Source organism: Perognathus longimembris, chromosome 6 (genome assembly GCF_023159225.1).
Source record: "Perognathus longimembris pacificus isolate PPM17 chromosome 6, ASM2315922v1, whole genome shotgun sequence".
NCBI lineage: Eukaryota > Metazoa > Chordata > Mammalia > Rodentia > Heteromyidae > Perognathus > Perognathus longimembris.
Genome location: NC_063166.1, coordinates 29883134 through 29899084, shown reverse-complemented (window position 1 = coordinate 29899084; position 15951 = coordinate 29883134).

Below are 15951 nucleotides of genomic sequence, written 5' to 3'. Positions count from 1 at the left end.
TAACCTAATTCTGAGTTAACATTTCCCTTATCTTTAATAGCAAAAAGCTTATGTAATAAAGTCAGAGTATAGCACATAGAACTTTTGCATCCTGAAAAGAATAATATATAGTATCTTATATACCAATTAGGTTGAACAAATCTGCTACAATTTATAATTATTGTAGCTATTACCATTATTTTTAATGAATCCATTTTTGAATTAGGGTTCTCCTTGGTTTATTCACAGTACTGTAAAGACTGCTATAAAAAATGACCAAGGCTTTCAGCCATTTATAATAAAAGCTGTATGACTAAACAGACCTACATTTTTTTATTTGCATTAATGAGTTCATCCCCAAATATATATGCAATAATATATAAAATTAAGTTATAAATGTAGGGATGTGCTCCAAGTCACCATGAAAATCGCCATGCAAATGCATAATAATCACAAATCTACAATATTACAATATTAAAAAATACCCACAATTAAATTATCATGTGGAAATAATCATAATGTTATTGGAAACTCAATTATTGTGGCAACCCTTGTTGGAGAATTAGCAGAGGATAGCAAAGGCAAGTCAGACCTGAATTCATCAAATATATATTATCACAATATTACATGTTCACTTCGATTCCATGCAAAGACAAACATCCTCTCTCACTAGTATCTGCTCGATGCATTTGTATTATTCATGAACAACTCTGTGATCTATTATACATACAAAACTGATTGTACGCTTCTTGCCGCAGGCTATGATGCAGAGACACAGAATTAATTTTATTATATACACATGCATGATAATTGTGAAGGATTTGGTCAAATACTGAACTCTGCTCCTGTGCTCCATTATTCTACTTTCCAAAAAAAAAAAAAAAGTTAAAGGTCTAAGTTCAGCAGCAATTTCTCTTCATGACAGTGAAACTCTTTGTCATTTAGAGAAGAAAGTTCTTGAGTGCTAATGAGCCTGTAACTGGAAAGAGAAGACCACGATGGCTCCTTACTCAAGCAAATAAGTAAGTTCATTTTCACAAATGGTGCTCTGGAAACTTTGATCCAAGTGCCATAATTATTGGGAAATTTGGGGAATGGTTGAGTAGAGTCATTGTGGCAAGTCTCAGGAAGGAGGAGAGGGTAAGATTTTTCCAAGCATGTTCAAAGTAGGTTTTAATGGTAACACCAACTTGCCACATTAAGCTGGCCAATTCCTGCCCCACTGCCTCCACCCCTGTGTTATCACAAATGCTTTTGTACCCTTTCCTTTCCTATATCATGAATTATATGAATGCCTGAAATATACTTTGTTTATCCTTCTATTCCAAAGGCCTTCAAGAAGACTCTGTATACAAAATAAAATAAATAATTATTTTGCATATTTAAGACATTATTCCAGCATTGTTTTCTGTCAGTCTTATTTTTTTAATTGGTCTAAATTAGCACTATCCAATGGAGATATAATGCAAGATACAACAACATTGCTTTTTGGTGTTTAAGCTTGAAAAAGAAAGAAAATAAGTGAGACTATAGGAAAAATTAACTTCAATTTTAATAATATTTGATATAAATTAATATATTCAAATGGTCATATTTCTAAAACATATGCAACATGAAAAACTCTGTCAGATACTGGTAGCTCATGCCTATAATGCCTATAATATATTCAGAAGTCCAAAATCTGAGGCCCAGGTGGGAAAATCTGTGAGACTGTTATCACCAATTCACCACCAAAAAGTCAGAAATGGAGCTGTGCCTCAAGTGGTAGAACACCAACCTTGAGCAAAACATCTAAGAGACAGGACCCAAGCTTTGGGTTCATGTCTGATTACCAGCATATTCATGCGCACGAACACCCACGTGAATGCACACACACACACACACACAAACACACATATACACACTATTATGAGTGATATTTAGTGTCAACTGGGCCTTCCAATATTTTGTGGGCATTTTATGCAAGCACTTCTTAATTAGAGTTGGGCACATTCAACTTCCCAGTGTCCACATGGCACCAGCGACTTCGACAATGGACTGTGTAGGCCCACATTTTGGTAAATTTGTTAATTAGGTATATCCGGTGAGGGTATGTATTCCAGTGAGAAGATTCGCAGCTGCTTTCACTTCTTGGTGAATTTGTATGTGTCAGAACCTCTGATTTTGAAAACAAATCTTCCCTAAGAAGAGCAGAGAAGTCAAGCACCTGTGGCTCACGCCTGTAATCCTCCCTACTTGGGAGGCTGAGATCTGAGGATCACTGCTTAAAAGCCAGCCCCGGCAGGAAAGTCCATGAAACTTTATCTCCAATAAACAACTCAGAAAAAGCTAGAAGTGGCTGTGGCTCCAATGTTAGAGCACTACCCTTGAGCACAAAGAGGCTCAGAAAACAGTGCGTAGGCCCTGACCAAGTTCAAGCTCCAGAACTAGCAAAAAAAATAAATAAATAAAGCAGATAAAACAGCTACAACTAAACATTTTTTTTAAGTATCGAAGAGACACTTTATTGTTTCAGCATATGATGGTATTCTAACATATTTTTACATACTCTCCCCGTATCTAGCTTATTTTAGTGAAAAGTGGAAAAAGACAAGGCAGGTGCTGGTGGCTCACACTTAAAATCCTAGCTATTCAGAAGGCTGAGATCTGAGGATCACTATTTGAAGCCAGCCTGGCAGAAAGTCTGTGAGACTCATTTCCAATTAGCCACCAAAGAAGCCAAAAGTGTAGCCATGGTTCAAGAGGTAGTGAGCTAGCCCTGAGGAAAAGAAAAAAAAAGCTCAAGGACAGCATCTTGGTACTGAATTCAAGCCACAAGACTGGCATCACACACACACACACACACACACACACACACACACACACACACACAAAGACAGAGACAGAGACAGAGACAGAGAGACAGAGAGTGAAAAGACAAAATGCCTTGTTAGAGAAATTAATCATAATTGGAATGTGACATCCAAGGCTAATAATATCTGTACTTACTGGGCCATTTTTAAGCTGTACCTTGTAAAATAAGGCAATACTATTAGGCATTCGATAAATGTTAGCTACTTGTATTTTTATTATTATTCCTATGATCACTTAAAGATCACTAAAAAGTCACTCAACTCTTTTCCAAAGTATCTCTACCAATAGTGGGAATTTTATAACCAGACCCTCTGGAACAAAGGTGGAAAGATGAAACCTGATACCCTGCATGAACTCCATCTAATAAGCCACATGGCCTCTGTCCAAATAGTCGCTGAACTGGTCTTAGACAACGTTTTCCTGCTGTAGACCAGATGATACCATCCTTGAAAGGGGTACACTTTAGGATCTTGGTTACCACCACCTTGTGAAGAAAAACAGGAATGAAACTAATGAATGATATAACATCACATTCTTTTTTGTAGATACTTTGGTAATCCAGAGAGGTTTTGTCCAAAAGACTAGAATCCTTGTATTGAAAGTACACATACCATGTTCTTGTTTTTTAGTTATCCCATACATTTAATCATACAACTTTTTCTTTTTAGTTGAGAGGCAAAATTACACACTGCATATTTCTGATGCAACAATGACTACTTTTTCTGCTTCTCCATCTATGACCACACCTATACAACAGACAGGGAGCGACAGAATTAAGAAACCCATCTGTCAAAAACAGATGTCAATGTGAGCATTTCCTGGAAATGTAAATAGGGAATTTCAAATGATATTAATTCTCTCTTTAAAATACTGTTTGTTCAAATTAGACAGTATTGGCTATTTGAGAGTGATAACTTTAAACGAGAAGGAAACTACCCTTTTCTTTAAATATTTGTATCTCATATGAACCCCAAAAATGAGTGTTTGGCAAATCAATGTGTTGATTAAGGGGTGGGATGGCGGAATGAAATGTTTGAGAACCAAAAATTCTGCATTGTAGTCAAAGCTACTTTCCCCCTGCATTTGTTACACGTGCTTTCCCGGCTTAGTCATGGTTTGTTGTAGCGCGTTTATAACATCGCACACTTGGGCTATGCTATACCATAGGCTGATTCAACAAGCACTAGCATGAAGGTGGCAAAGGTGAGGTTCAGGGAGGGGTGCTGGGAGTTCTCCCCCAGGAAGAATGAGCTCTGTTGCTTTCTCACACATTTCTTTTGCCTGCCTTTCCAGCTTTCCACAAACATGGAACGCAGACCAAAACCCAGAATACTTTTCTGGAAAGTTCAATCTTCACAGAATCGATAGCTTCCATGATTTCCTTTTGACAAGCACCTACTTGCCCTTCTGCAGTCTTTCTCTAGCCCTTTTTGTTCTACCAATAAGTTTCTTTCAAGACAGCCTTTAATAACCCAAGGTTCTACACTAAACCCAGATGCAGAAGTGTTCATGAAAAGGCTACACCACAACGTGCACATACGTACAGATTTCTATCAGAGAGGTGGTAACTAGTATAGTACTTGCATCTGCTGATTGGTGTTTGCGATATTTGTGCCTGGAATGGGGGACATTTTGACATTTGGACCAAAGTGCTTCCGAAAAATATTTTTTGGGGTTTGTTACATGAAATCATCAGTGAGGTCATATAATAATGCTTTCTATCTATTTTTAAAATTTTAGTTTATACTGATTCTTTCTTAGGCTATAAGAGTCCAGTATTCCTTCTCTGAAATGTCTCAGAAAGATTTGAGACCAGATAAGTGGGAGTTTTTTGTTTGTTTGTTTGTGGGCTTGAAATCACTTGGATTTGTGCTCAAAGTAGTGCTCTACCACTTGAGCCACAACTCCACATTTTTGGTGGTTAATTGAAGAGTCTCATGCACTTGCCTTTAAACTGCAATCCTCAGATCTCAGCCTCCTGAGTAGCTAGAATTAGAAGCATGAGCCATCAGCATCTGGCTTTCAGATGAGTTTTGGTTTAGGGATTTTTTACTTTAAATCTCAGATTTCATGTTTTTGGATTAGGGACTGCACCTGTCATGATTCTAAAGTTCTCAGATACATACAATATTTTCATACATGAATAGTTTCCATATGTATTTTATAAATAAATACCAAGTACACATGAGTCTTTTACTGTGTAACTAACAACAATTTGAAGAAATTTAGAACTCACTATTATGTTTTCAGTATTTTTTTCTTCTCTTTTTCAATTCCAGCCCTGCATTATTCAGTATAAATACATGAGTCACAAATATGTGCCCCCTATATAATATTTAATTTTATAATAGCTATACTCTAAAAATTAAAAGCCGAAAAATTAAGTGATATTAATTTTAGTAATACCTTTTATTTATTGTGAAGTATGACCTATAGGCCAAAATATTAAGATATTTTACATTATTTGGGGATATAAGACTTGGTAACCCTCTGTGTGTTTTGCCTTCTGGCCAGTCACAGTTAAGTGCTTATTAGCAAATGTGCCCAGTGGTTTCTTATCACAGACAGCTCTAACCCAACTCTAGGGCTTTCCTTAGGCTGAAATGCAGCGAGCCACCTCCAATGAACTAAACCAGAGCTCTCTCCCCACAAAGCTCACTGCTGAATACGGACTGACATTTAAACTAAGAAAATGTCCTTATATTTAAGCATCAGAACTATTACTTTTCTAATACTGAAGAACCCTTGGGTCACTTCCGGCCATTTCTCATGATTTGCATTTGGTGTTCTTTGAGACATAACATTAATCCAGTAATAATTAAAATGATATACTGTACTATTAACATTCTCAAATCTTTAAAGCAAAGTGATCTATGCCTGCAGCTCTGCCCAGGCTGGCTAATTAAAGAGCATACAGTTGTAAATGGCTATTGTAAGCAGTTCTTGGTTTAAAAATAGAGCTCTGGGAAGTGCAGTTTATGACGACAGTGGGCTCTAACCAGGATTGAGCCGCTTTAGAGAAAGCGAATGCAGCACAAACAAGTTCAGTTTGAGACTGGTATGAGTCTTAGAAGCCAACAGGGGCTTTGGTCACCGTGGAACTTATAGTGAATATCAGGCCAGGATCTCTGTCCCAGGAGCCAGACACACACACACCATGGTGGCTGAGGCTTCAAATGGCACAGGATCCTACCCTGTTCTTTCTCACATGAGTCAGCGTTCTTGGAAGACACAGACAACCATCTGGACAGGAGGAACACACTCCACCCAGCAATCTTTAATCTGCTGTGATCCACCCCTGGGCCAAGTTTGGGTGTGTAAACTCCAAGACTTGGCTCTATCCTCTCTCTCTCTCTCTCTCTCTCTCTCTCTCTCTCTCTCTCTCTCTCTCTCTCTCTCTCTCTCTCTCTCTCTCTCTCTCTCTCTCTCTCTTTCTCTCCCCAACTCTTTGCACTTGTTTTTCAAGTGCAATCGAGAGGAAGTGGCAACCTCTTTTGTAGAATGTTTTTCCTCTAATGTCCAGAAAAGACTTCAAGTAATCGGAGCCAGCCAGGCCTCCTGAATCTTTGGAAGTGACCTTTGGGATGCCATTTCTGTTTCATTTTCTCCATTTCCATATGCCACAGAGCCCATGACCATTATGTCATCAAATCTCATTTTTCCCCATATCAGGGGTGCATACGTAATATTCTTATAATCACCATGTCTGCTACCAAGTCAGTGGAATGAATAAGGCAATGAGGGAAAGAGGTAGAAAATGAGTGGATGAGATTTTATGATCAATCAAAGTCATATTTTTCTGGTAATCTCCAGTGAGTCTTAAATTTGAATTTATGGGGCTGGGGATATGACCTAGTGGCAAGTGTGCTTGCCTCGTATACATGAGGCTCTGGGTTCAATTCCCCAGCACCACATATACAGAAAACAGCCAGAAGTGGCGCTGTGGCTCAAGTGGCAGAGTGCTAGCCTTGAGCAAAAAGAAGCCAGGGACAGTGCTCAGGCCCTGAGTCCAAGCCCCAGGACTGGCAAAAAAAAATTTTTTTTTAATTTATGGTGTTTAAAATATTATACAGGTGCAGCTTCACTTATAACGGGCTTAAGTCCTGATAAACTCATCCTAAGTTGGAAGAATGATGAGCTGAAAATGCATATAATACACCTATTCTTCCAAATATTGCAAGTCAACTCACAGCACTTTATAGAATATCCATTAGTTGTTGTCTTTTTTTATGATCACATGAGTGACTAGGAGCTGTGGTCACTGGGCTGCCAGTATCAGAACATAGCATCGTATTGCATCATATCGCATATGTCATTGCCACATATATCCTGGGAAAAGATCCACATTCTAAACACATAGTACAGTGTCTGATGCAGCCTTTTCACAGCATTATAATGCTGAAAATCCTAACTCCATCCATCCAAAGTCAAGAACCATATGTACAGAAAACTGAGAAAACTATTGGGTTATAAGAGCTAGATTTACTCCTAGGTCCATAAGATTAGAGGTGAGATAGAAATGTTTCTCTAGGGGCTGGGAATATGGCCTAGTGGCAAGAGAGCTTGCCTCGTATACATGAAGCCCTGGGTTCGATTCCCCAGCACCACATATACAGAAAATGGCCAGAAGTGGCGCTGCAGCTCAAGTGGCCTTGAGCAAACAAGCCAGGGCCCAGGACTGGCAAAAAAAAAAAAAAAAAAAAAAAAAAGAAATGTTTCTCTAGATTGAGTAGTAAGTGTATATTAAAAAAATACTGTTATCCCTATAAAAAAAAGAATCAGATATGTGGTTCAAGGACTCACTGAAGTTGAAATCTGGGTGTTTAGAGTAATAATACCTGCAGGAACCCAGTATTCAGAAATTCTATTTAAAACATCTATGTAGATTAGTAGTGGGATTGTCATTGCTTTTGATTTTCTTTACATATACCTTATATTCCCTAAAGTTCTATGTAATTTAAATAGTATCTGGGAGTGGCACATACCACTCTCCAGAGTACCCGTCAAGTGACAAAATCCTGGTCCTTGGATGTGTTCAAGCACATGTACTTGCAGCACCCTAATCTGCTCAAGGCATGGATATGATGAGTACCAGACACATGCCCTATAGCATATAGTTGAGTAGCATAGGTTCAAATGCCAGTGACACCTTACACATATGTTCTATATAAGCCCCTTTGATTGGAGTAGTTCAGATTGCAAGAGTTCAAACTTTCACAGCTGTCAGAGAGACCACACTTAAATCAGGGAGGTTATAATCAAATCTGTCAATGACATTGGCTGAGGGGCTCCCCTGGAGTAAGTGGCTTTCTCTGCCACTTGAGGCAAGTCAACGTGATGCAACTGGGGGCAGTGTGTTAAAAAATGACTATGATATAACACTGAAGATCTGAGAATGAGCTCACTTATCTTTGGACTCTAAGAAGGTAGAATTTGTCTAAGCAGAGCATGGGATGATGGATGCCAGGGACACAAGAGAGAAGAAAGGTGAATTGTTGATCAACATGCACAAAAGTTGAGTTGGTAGAAACAAATGTAGATGGTGTATTGTACAAGTTAGAAATATGAGTTACTGACAAGTAGGGTAACAGTGGTTCATTCCTAGCTACTCAGGAGATTGAAATCTGAGGATTCTAGTTCAAAGTCAGTCCAGTCAGAGAAGTCCATGGGACTTTCATCTCCAGTTAATGACCATAAAGCCAGAAATGGAGCTATAGTTCAAGCAGTAGAGCACTGGCCTTGAGCAAAACAGCTAATAAACAGCACCCAGGGCCTGAGTTCAAGCCCAGTTCTATCATGTGTGCACAGGCATGCGTGCGTGCACACACACACACACTTATAACACTTAGACAAGGATCCATTCTTGGTTAGGATATTCTCTAGATATTATTCTTCATGGTGTTAAGTCAGTTTGTCAATTTTGGATGACACATAACACTGTCATTTTTACACATAATAGTACTAAAATTGTTTACATAAACGGGGATTAAAGCAATGCCCAAATATCCAGGTGACAAGCATTTATACTTTTCTTTTGGCATTAGGCAAAGTATTTTCATATAAATTATGTATTCATTGACCAAGGGAATATTTCACTTTTCAGTGCAAATATTTGGATATGGTATAGACATAAGAAATTCAGAATAAGGCAGAATGCCTATGTCACTCTTCTATAGTTCATGAAGGTATTTCCTATTTGGAGAATTGTTTAAGTATATAATTAAAAGAGTGAGCTATCCTCTAAATCTTACTTCCCCTAATTTCCACAAAGTGGCATTTATTTGTTACTCATCTACATTATATGACCACTTCTTACACCAGACATACATGAATAAGTATACTCATCACCCATTTTTTTTAAATGCTAAACTCTAATTTCTGTAAAGATCTGATGGCGTGAAATAATGAAATGGTATACATTGTGATTGGGATAATTAGTTATGTTGACAATTATGAAAGTTAGTCTTTATTTTTATCCAATTTTCCACATGTGCTGGCATGTGTTGGCTTATATGTATCAACTGTACTCTACTTCCTATTCTATTTTAAATATCATCAGGTTTGTATTCCAAATTTCAATTATGCCTTAACTCAATCTAAATTTCTACAGATATTGTAAATATTCTCCTGCATGAGAGTTTGAACCCCTACTAAACATTGACTAAGCTGACTTGCACACATATTTCCAACTGGGACGAAATGTAGTGATATATATTTTTTAAACAAAAGTTCAAAACAATCTCAATATCTCATAGCCTTCGCCATCAGTCTCACTAAAAACAGATCAATGGAAAGCAATATAAACAGCAAACATAAATACTGAAACCTTATTTGTAGATGTTTTCTGTAAGGTAACATATATAGAGAGAGTAATACAAAAAGTAAAACTTCCTTTCATAATGACTATGCTGCTTCCTGGGTCAAAAGTAAAACAAGTGCTATAAATGCATTATTAAGATCAAAACCAACAAAATGGATTATTCCCTTTGGGTGTCATACATCTGAGTTTTATGCTTAAGGGGAAAAATGTTTTTTGTGTGTGATCAAACTGAAATCTAATGACATGATGCATGCTTGTTTGTATCCAAAAGATATCAAAGCACCTTTCCAATTTGATGGAGCATTCAAGTATGGAGATATCTTTTGAATATGAGAGAATGTATTGAATGTGAAGTGAAATGATAAAATGTTTTGGAGAAAATGTAGATCAGAACATTATGATAGTCTGATTGATTTATGACACATAAATCCTTAAGTATCACATATCCATGAAAGAATGTGAAAAAAGTAAGTCAATTAAAAATCTTTGTGAGAATTTTTTTGAACATTTTGGTGTGTGAGTGTGTGTGTGTGTGTGTGTGTGTGTGTGTGTGTGTGTGTGTGTATTGGGGAAAATTCTTCAGGTATTTTGCTTTTTGGAGACATGGTTGTGCTATGGAGCCCCGGCTGGCCTAGAACTCACACTCACAACGCTGATTCTGAATGTTGGGATTAGAGACAGGCACTAGCATGTATTGTCTTGGCCATTATTTCTTAAACATTTTTGCCCTTCCTTTTGTTCCAGAGCTCTAGGCACACATGTGTTGGATTCTATGATAGTAATATAGGTTCATTGATGATTCGCTCTCTCTTTCTCTCTGTCTGCCTGTCTCTGTCTCTCTTTTCTCTCCCCACCATGGAACACTGAGGACCAAGTTGACGAAACTGTAGAAATTAATTTTTCCTCTCTTCTTCTCAAAAATCACCAACTCCTTGTAAGTGACTTTTTTTTTCTTTTCTGGTCAGTCATGGGGCTTGAACTCAGGGCCTGGTTGCTGTCCCTGAGCTTTTTTGCTCCTCTACCATTTTTCTGATGGTTAATTGGCGATAACAATCTCACAAACTTTCTCTCTCTGGGCTGGCTTCTATCCAGAATGCTCAGATCTCAACCTCCTGAATAGCTATTATAGGCAAGAGTCATGGGGATCTAGCTGAGTAACTCTTTTTCCTAACTGGAGCATTTGTTTTCTGGCTTCTGATTCTCAGCCAGAGATTTGCCCAGAAAACACAAAAGATTTTTTTAGCTGAATAAATAAACAAAAGACAAAGCGACTTTCCATTCCCAAGATGGTAGCCTGAGCAATACTGCAGTCTTAGTGATGAAATAGGAAGTTTCTTACCCCCTCTGAGTAATGAAGACTTCATCCTCTTGTTTTCCAGAGGCCCTGCTCTGTGGGGCCTTTTCTCTATAAGAAAACATGATTAGCAGTGCAGTGAGATTTCTCACATCTGTTGATTTTTCAAATTTGTTTTTCCTCTTCAGTCCTCCTCAGTAATGCAATTTCACATGATAATGTTGTTACAACAGGGAGAACACCAAAATGTTTTAACAATAATGACTTCTTTTAACACAGGAGTATGCTTGTTTCCTACACATAATCATTGCTCTTGATTCTCACAAAAACTATATGTTTTTTTTGTTTTTTTTATATATTTTGTTTTTATTGCCAAACTGAATTACAGAGAGGTTACAGATTCATACATTAGGCATTGGATACATTTCTTGTACTGTTTGTTACCTCATCCCTCATTCCCCATCCCCATCCCCCTTTCCTTCCCCCCCCCCCATGAGTTGTACAGTTGTTCAGTTCATTTTCACCAAACAGTTTGTAAGTATTGCTTTTGTAGTTGTTTGTCTTTTTTTACCCTGTGTCTCTCGATTTTGGTATTCCCTTCCAATTTCCTGATTCTAATACCACTATACCCTGTTTCCAATATACTCAGATAAGATAAAGAGATAGTGTAGGTACAACCACAGGAAGGTGATACAGGAATATCATCAATAATAGAGGCTACAGTTACATATGGCATGTTGAAAGTAGTTACAACTGTGATATAAAAATTATTTCCATAACATGGAGTTCTTTTCACTTAGTATTATCTTATGTGTTCATAAGGGCATAGCTATCGGGCTCCTGTGATCCTCTGCTGTGACTAGCCTAAACCTGTGCTAATTATTCCCTATAAGGGAGACCATATAGTCCATGTTTCTTTGGGTCTGGCTCACTTCACTTAGTATAACTTTTTCCAAGTCTTTCCATTTCCTTACAAATGGGGCAATGTCATTCTTTCTGATAGAGGCATATGAGTCAAGGCATAAAATTCCATTGTGTATATGTACCACATTTTCCTAATCCACTCATCTACTGAGGGGCATCTGGGTTGGTTCCAGATTCTTGCTATGACAAATTGTGCTGCGATGAACATTGTTGTGCTGGTGGCATTACTGTGATTTTGTTTGTGGTCTTTTGGACAGATACCCAAAAGTGGGGTTGCTGGGTCATAGGGGAGTTCTACATTTAGCCTTCTGAGGAATCTCCATACTGCTTGCCAGAGTGGCTGAACCAGTTTACATTCCCACCAACAATGAAGTAGGGTTCCCTTTTGGCCACATCCCCTCCAATAGTTGTTATTGTTAGTTTTCTTGATATAGGACATTCTTACTGGGGTGAGATGGAATCTCAATGTTGTTTTGATTTGCATTTCTTTTATGGCCAGTGATGTAGAGCACTTTTTCATATGTCTCTTGGCCATGCTCATTTCCTCATCAGAGAACTCTCTTTTTAAGTCTCTAGCCCACTTGATGAGGGGGCTATTGGTTCTTTGCAGTTTTGTTTTGGATGAAGGTAATTTTCTTAGTTCTGCATATATTTTAGATATGAGGCCTTTGTCTGTTGAATGGCCAGTAAAGATCTTCTCCCAATCTGTGGGCTTTCTGTTTATTTTGTGAGCTATGTCCTTTGCCCTGCAGAAGCTCAGTAGTTTGATGTAGTCCCATTTGTCCAACCTTTCTTTGATTTGTAACCTTTCCGAGTCTTTGTTAAGGAAGTTCTGTCCTGTGCCAAGGAGCCCAAGTGTTTCTCCTACTCCTTCCTTTAGTGTTTTCAGGGTGTCTGTTTTGATTTCGAGATCTTTGATCCATTTGGAATTGATTTTGGTGCAGGGTGATATATAAGGATCTAGTTTTAGCTTGTTGCATGTGTTGAACCATTTTTGCCAGCACCATTTGTTAAAGAGGCTATCTCTCTTCCAGACTATTGTTTTAGCTCCTTTATCAAAGATTAAGTAGGCGTAGTTCTGTGGGTTCATTTCTGGGTCTTCAATTCTGTTCCATTGGTCTTCAGGCCTGTTCCGGTGCCAATACCAAGCTGTTTTTATTACTATAGCTTTATAATACAGCTTGAAGTTGGGTATTGTAATTCCTCCAGCACCGTTCTTTCTGCTTAGGATTGTTTTTGCTATTCTAAGTCTTTTATTGTTCCATATGAATTTCTGTATTGCTTCCTCTATTTCATTAAAAAATGGTGTTGGGATATTAATGGGTATTGCATTAAATTTGTAGATTGCCTTTGGCAATATTTCTATTTTGATTATATTAATCCTCCCAATCCAGGAGCATGGGAGGTTTTTCCATTTCCTTAGTTCTGCCTTAATTTCATTTTTCATGTTTTTAAAGTTCTCATCATAGAGGTCTTCCACTTCTTTGGTTAAGGTTATTCCTAGGTATTTTATGTTTTTTGAGGCTATTGCAAAAGGAGTTGCTTTCCTGATTTCAGCCTCGTTGTTTGGGTCATTAGCATATAGAAAGGCCATTGATTTTTGAGGGTTTATTTTATATCCTGCAACTTTGCCAAAGTTTTAGATTAGCTCTAGTAGCTTGGGAGTAGAGTCAATGGGGTTCTTTAGGTATAGGATCATGTCCCCTGCGAAGAGAGAAAGTTTTACTTCATCTTTTCCTATTTGGATCCCCCTTATATTTTCTTCTTCCCTAATTGCTCTGGATAGGAATTCTAGTACTATGTTGAAGAGAAGGGGAATGAGTAGACATCCCTGTCTTGTTACTGATTTTAAAGGGAATGGCTTTAGTTTGGCCAGTCCTGGGGCTTGAACTCAGGGCCTGAGCACTGTCCCTGGCTTCTTTCCACTCAAGGCTGGCCATTTTCTGTATATGTGGTGCTGGGGAATTGAACCCAGGGCTTCATTTATAGGAGGCAAGCACTCTTGCCACTAGGCCATATCCACAGCCCAAGAACTATATATTTTAACTATAATTATAAATCTCACTTTATATGTTTACATGTTATATCAAAAGAAACAACTTGCTGTATATAAACATGTAAAGGATTTTATATTTTTCTATGAGTTATTTAACTGGCATTCTTTTACCCTTATTTGCAGATGTAATTTTGGCAAGTCTGTTTTTGTACATTTTGCTGTGTTTTCTGTTTACAGACACGTGATAATACCGGGTTTGTTCAGTTGTTGTAAACATTGCTTCCAATGTAATAAATAAAACTTTTCATCTCTTTTATTCCAGCCAAGGATATGCAGGGAGGGGGTCATTTAATTTTCTCTCTTCCTTTGACATACTCTCCTCTTCTTGTCTTGTTTAGCTTGACTTGACCCTCCAAGATGCATCAGCCAAGGAGAGATGGAAGAGAAGCAAAGAGCAGAAATGTTATATTAAATGGGTTCTATTGTCAGATTGTATTAACTCTTATTGAAACTTAGTAGATATTTCATTTCAAGGGGTTCTTTTATGGGCTATTCTGAGACCCTTCATGGTCTGATCACAAGACATCTTCACCAGTCACCCTTGTAGAACAATGTGTCCTGTTCACACTGAGTCTTTGTCCATTCTTGAAGTTTACATCCTATCTGCTTCCTAGTGTCTTCAAGATTACACTTGAGGCTTCATATTCAATGAGAGGCTTACAGACCCTACAATATTTAACTCTTCTTTTTGCTTTAGGAAGCTTTCTCCAACAGATCTAAAATAATCTCAGGCATGCTCTCCCAGATGCACAACTACAAGTTAAAGACAGGGCCTAAATCACGGGATACAATCCTAAATTTATTTCTGGATGCTCAGAAAAGTGTGAATATCTAGTTTTCCTCACAACTTTTTCTTTGGTATTTTACTGACTGGAATCTCTATTTACTCTTACTGACCTGACATGAAAAAACTAATAATAGTTGCTGCAGAAGTCACATTTCTTACCTCCTATGCAACAACTAGAACTGTGATTTTTAAACAGGGTTCACTCCTTTAAAAGCATCTATATTTTGAATATTATAACTGCAATCATAACATTTCATGCATAACCTAAGAAACTAGAAAGTTGAGGGGAGGAAGTGGGGAGAATGATGAAAAGGGTGAGCACCAACTAAGATGAGTTATACTTGGAAACTAATTTGTTGAACAGGAACTCAACTGTACAAGTATTTAAAATAATAAAAATATAATTTTAAAAAGAATAGAATTGGAGGTTAAAGAAAAAACTCATCTCTTTTTACACTATTGTTTTCTTCTTTTCAAAATAATTGCAACATGGGCTGGGAATATGGCCTAGTGGCAAGAGTGCTTGCCTCCTATACATGAAGCTCACGGTTCGATTCCCCAGCACCACATATATGGAAAACGGCCAGAAGGGGCGCTGTGGCTCAAGTGGCAGAGTGCTAGCCTTGAGCGGGAAGAAGCCAGGGATGGTGCTCAGGCCCTGAGTCTAAGGCCCAGGACTGCCCCCCCCCCAAAAAAAAAAAACAATCTAGCAAAATAATTGCAACATGTACTACCTTTAAAGTTTGGGAAGCATAATACTTCATAACAATAATGAATCAGACTAAGAATCATTGAGAATAGGCATTCATTAAATGAAGAGACATATAACCTTTTGGAGAATAAGATATGCTATTAAAGTTGGCTGTTTTCTTATGGAGGAGGTTCTCACAAATTATCCAAAGTTTATTAAATATTGCAAAGGAGAAAAACTTTTAATAAAATAAATGGGATAAATTTTACCTATACATGTGAAAAGTAAGCTTTGTAGAATATCTAATAACCAAACGATGTAAAAAGTAAGAATTAAGCAAAAATATGAGCAAAGAGAAAATGGAAGTTTATTTGAGAGATTCCAACATGTGTTATTTAAGATAATTGGCAAGCCTGTGTGCTGAATAGCGAGAACCACTATTCAAAAATAACAATTGATTTTAAGGCTTTAAAAATATTTAAACTAACATACATTAACTGTACAAGGGAAGTTTCATTGTGACATTTTCACAGAGTGTACAATGCAC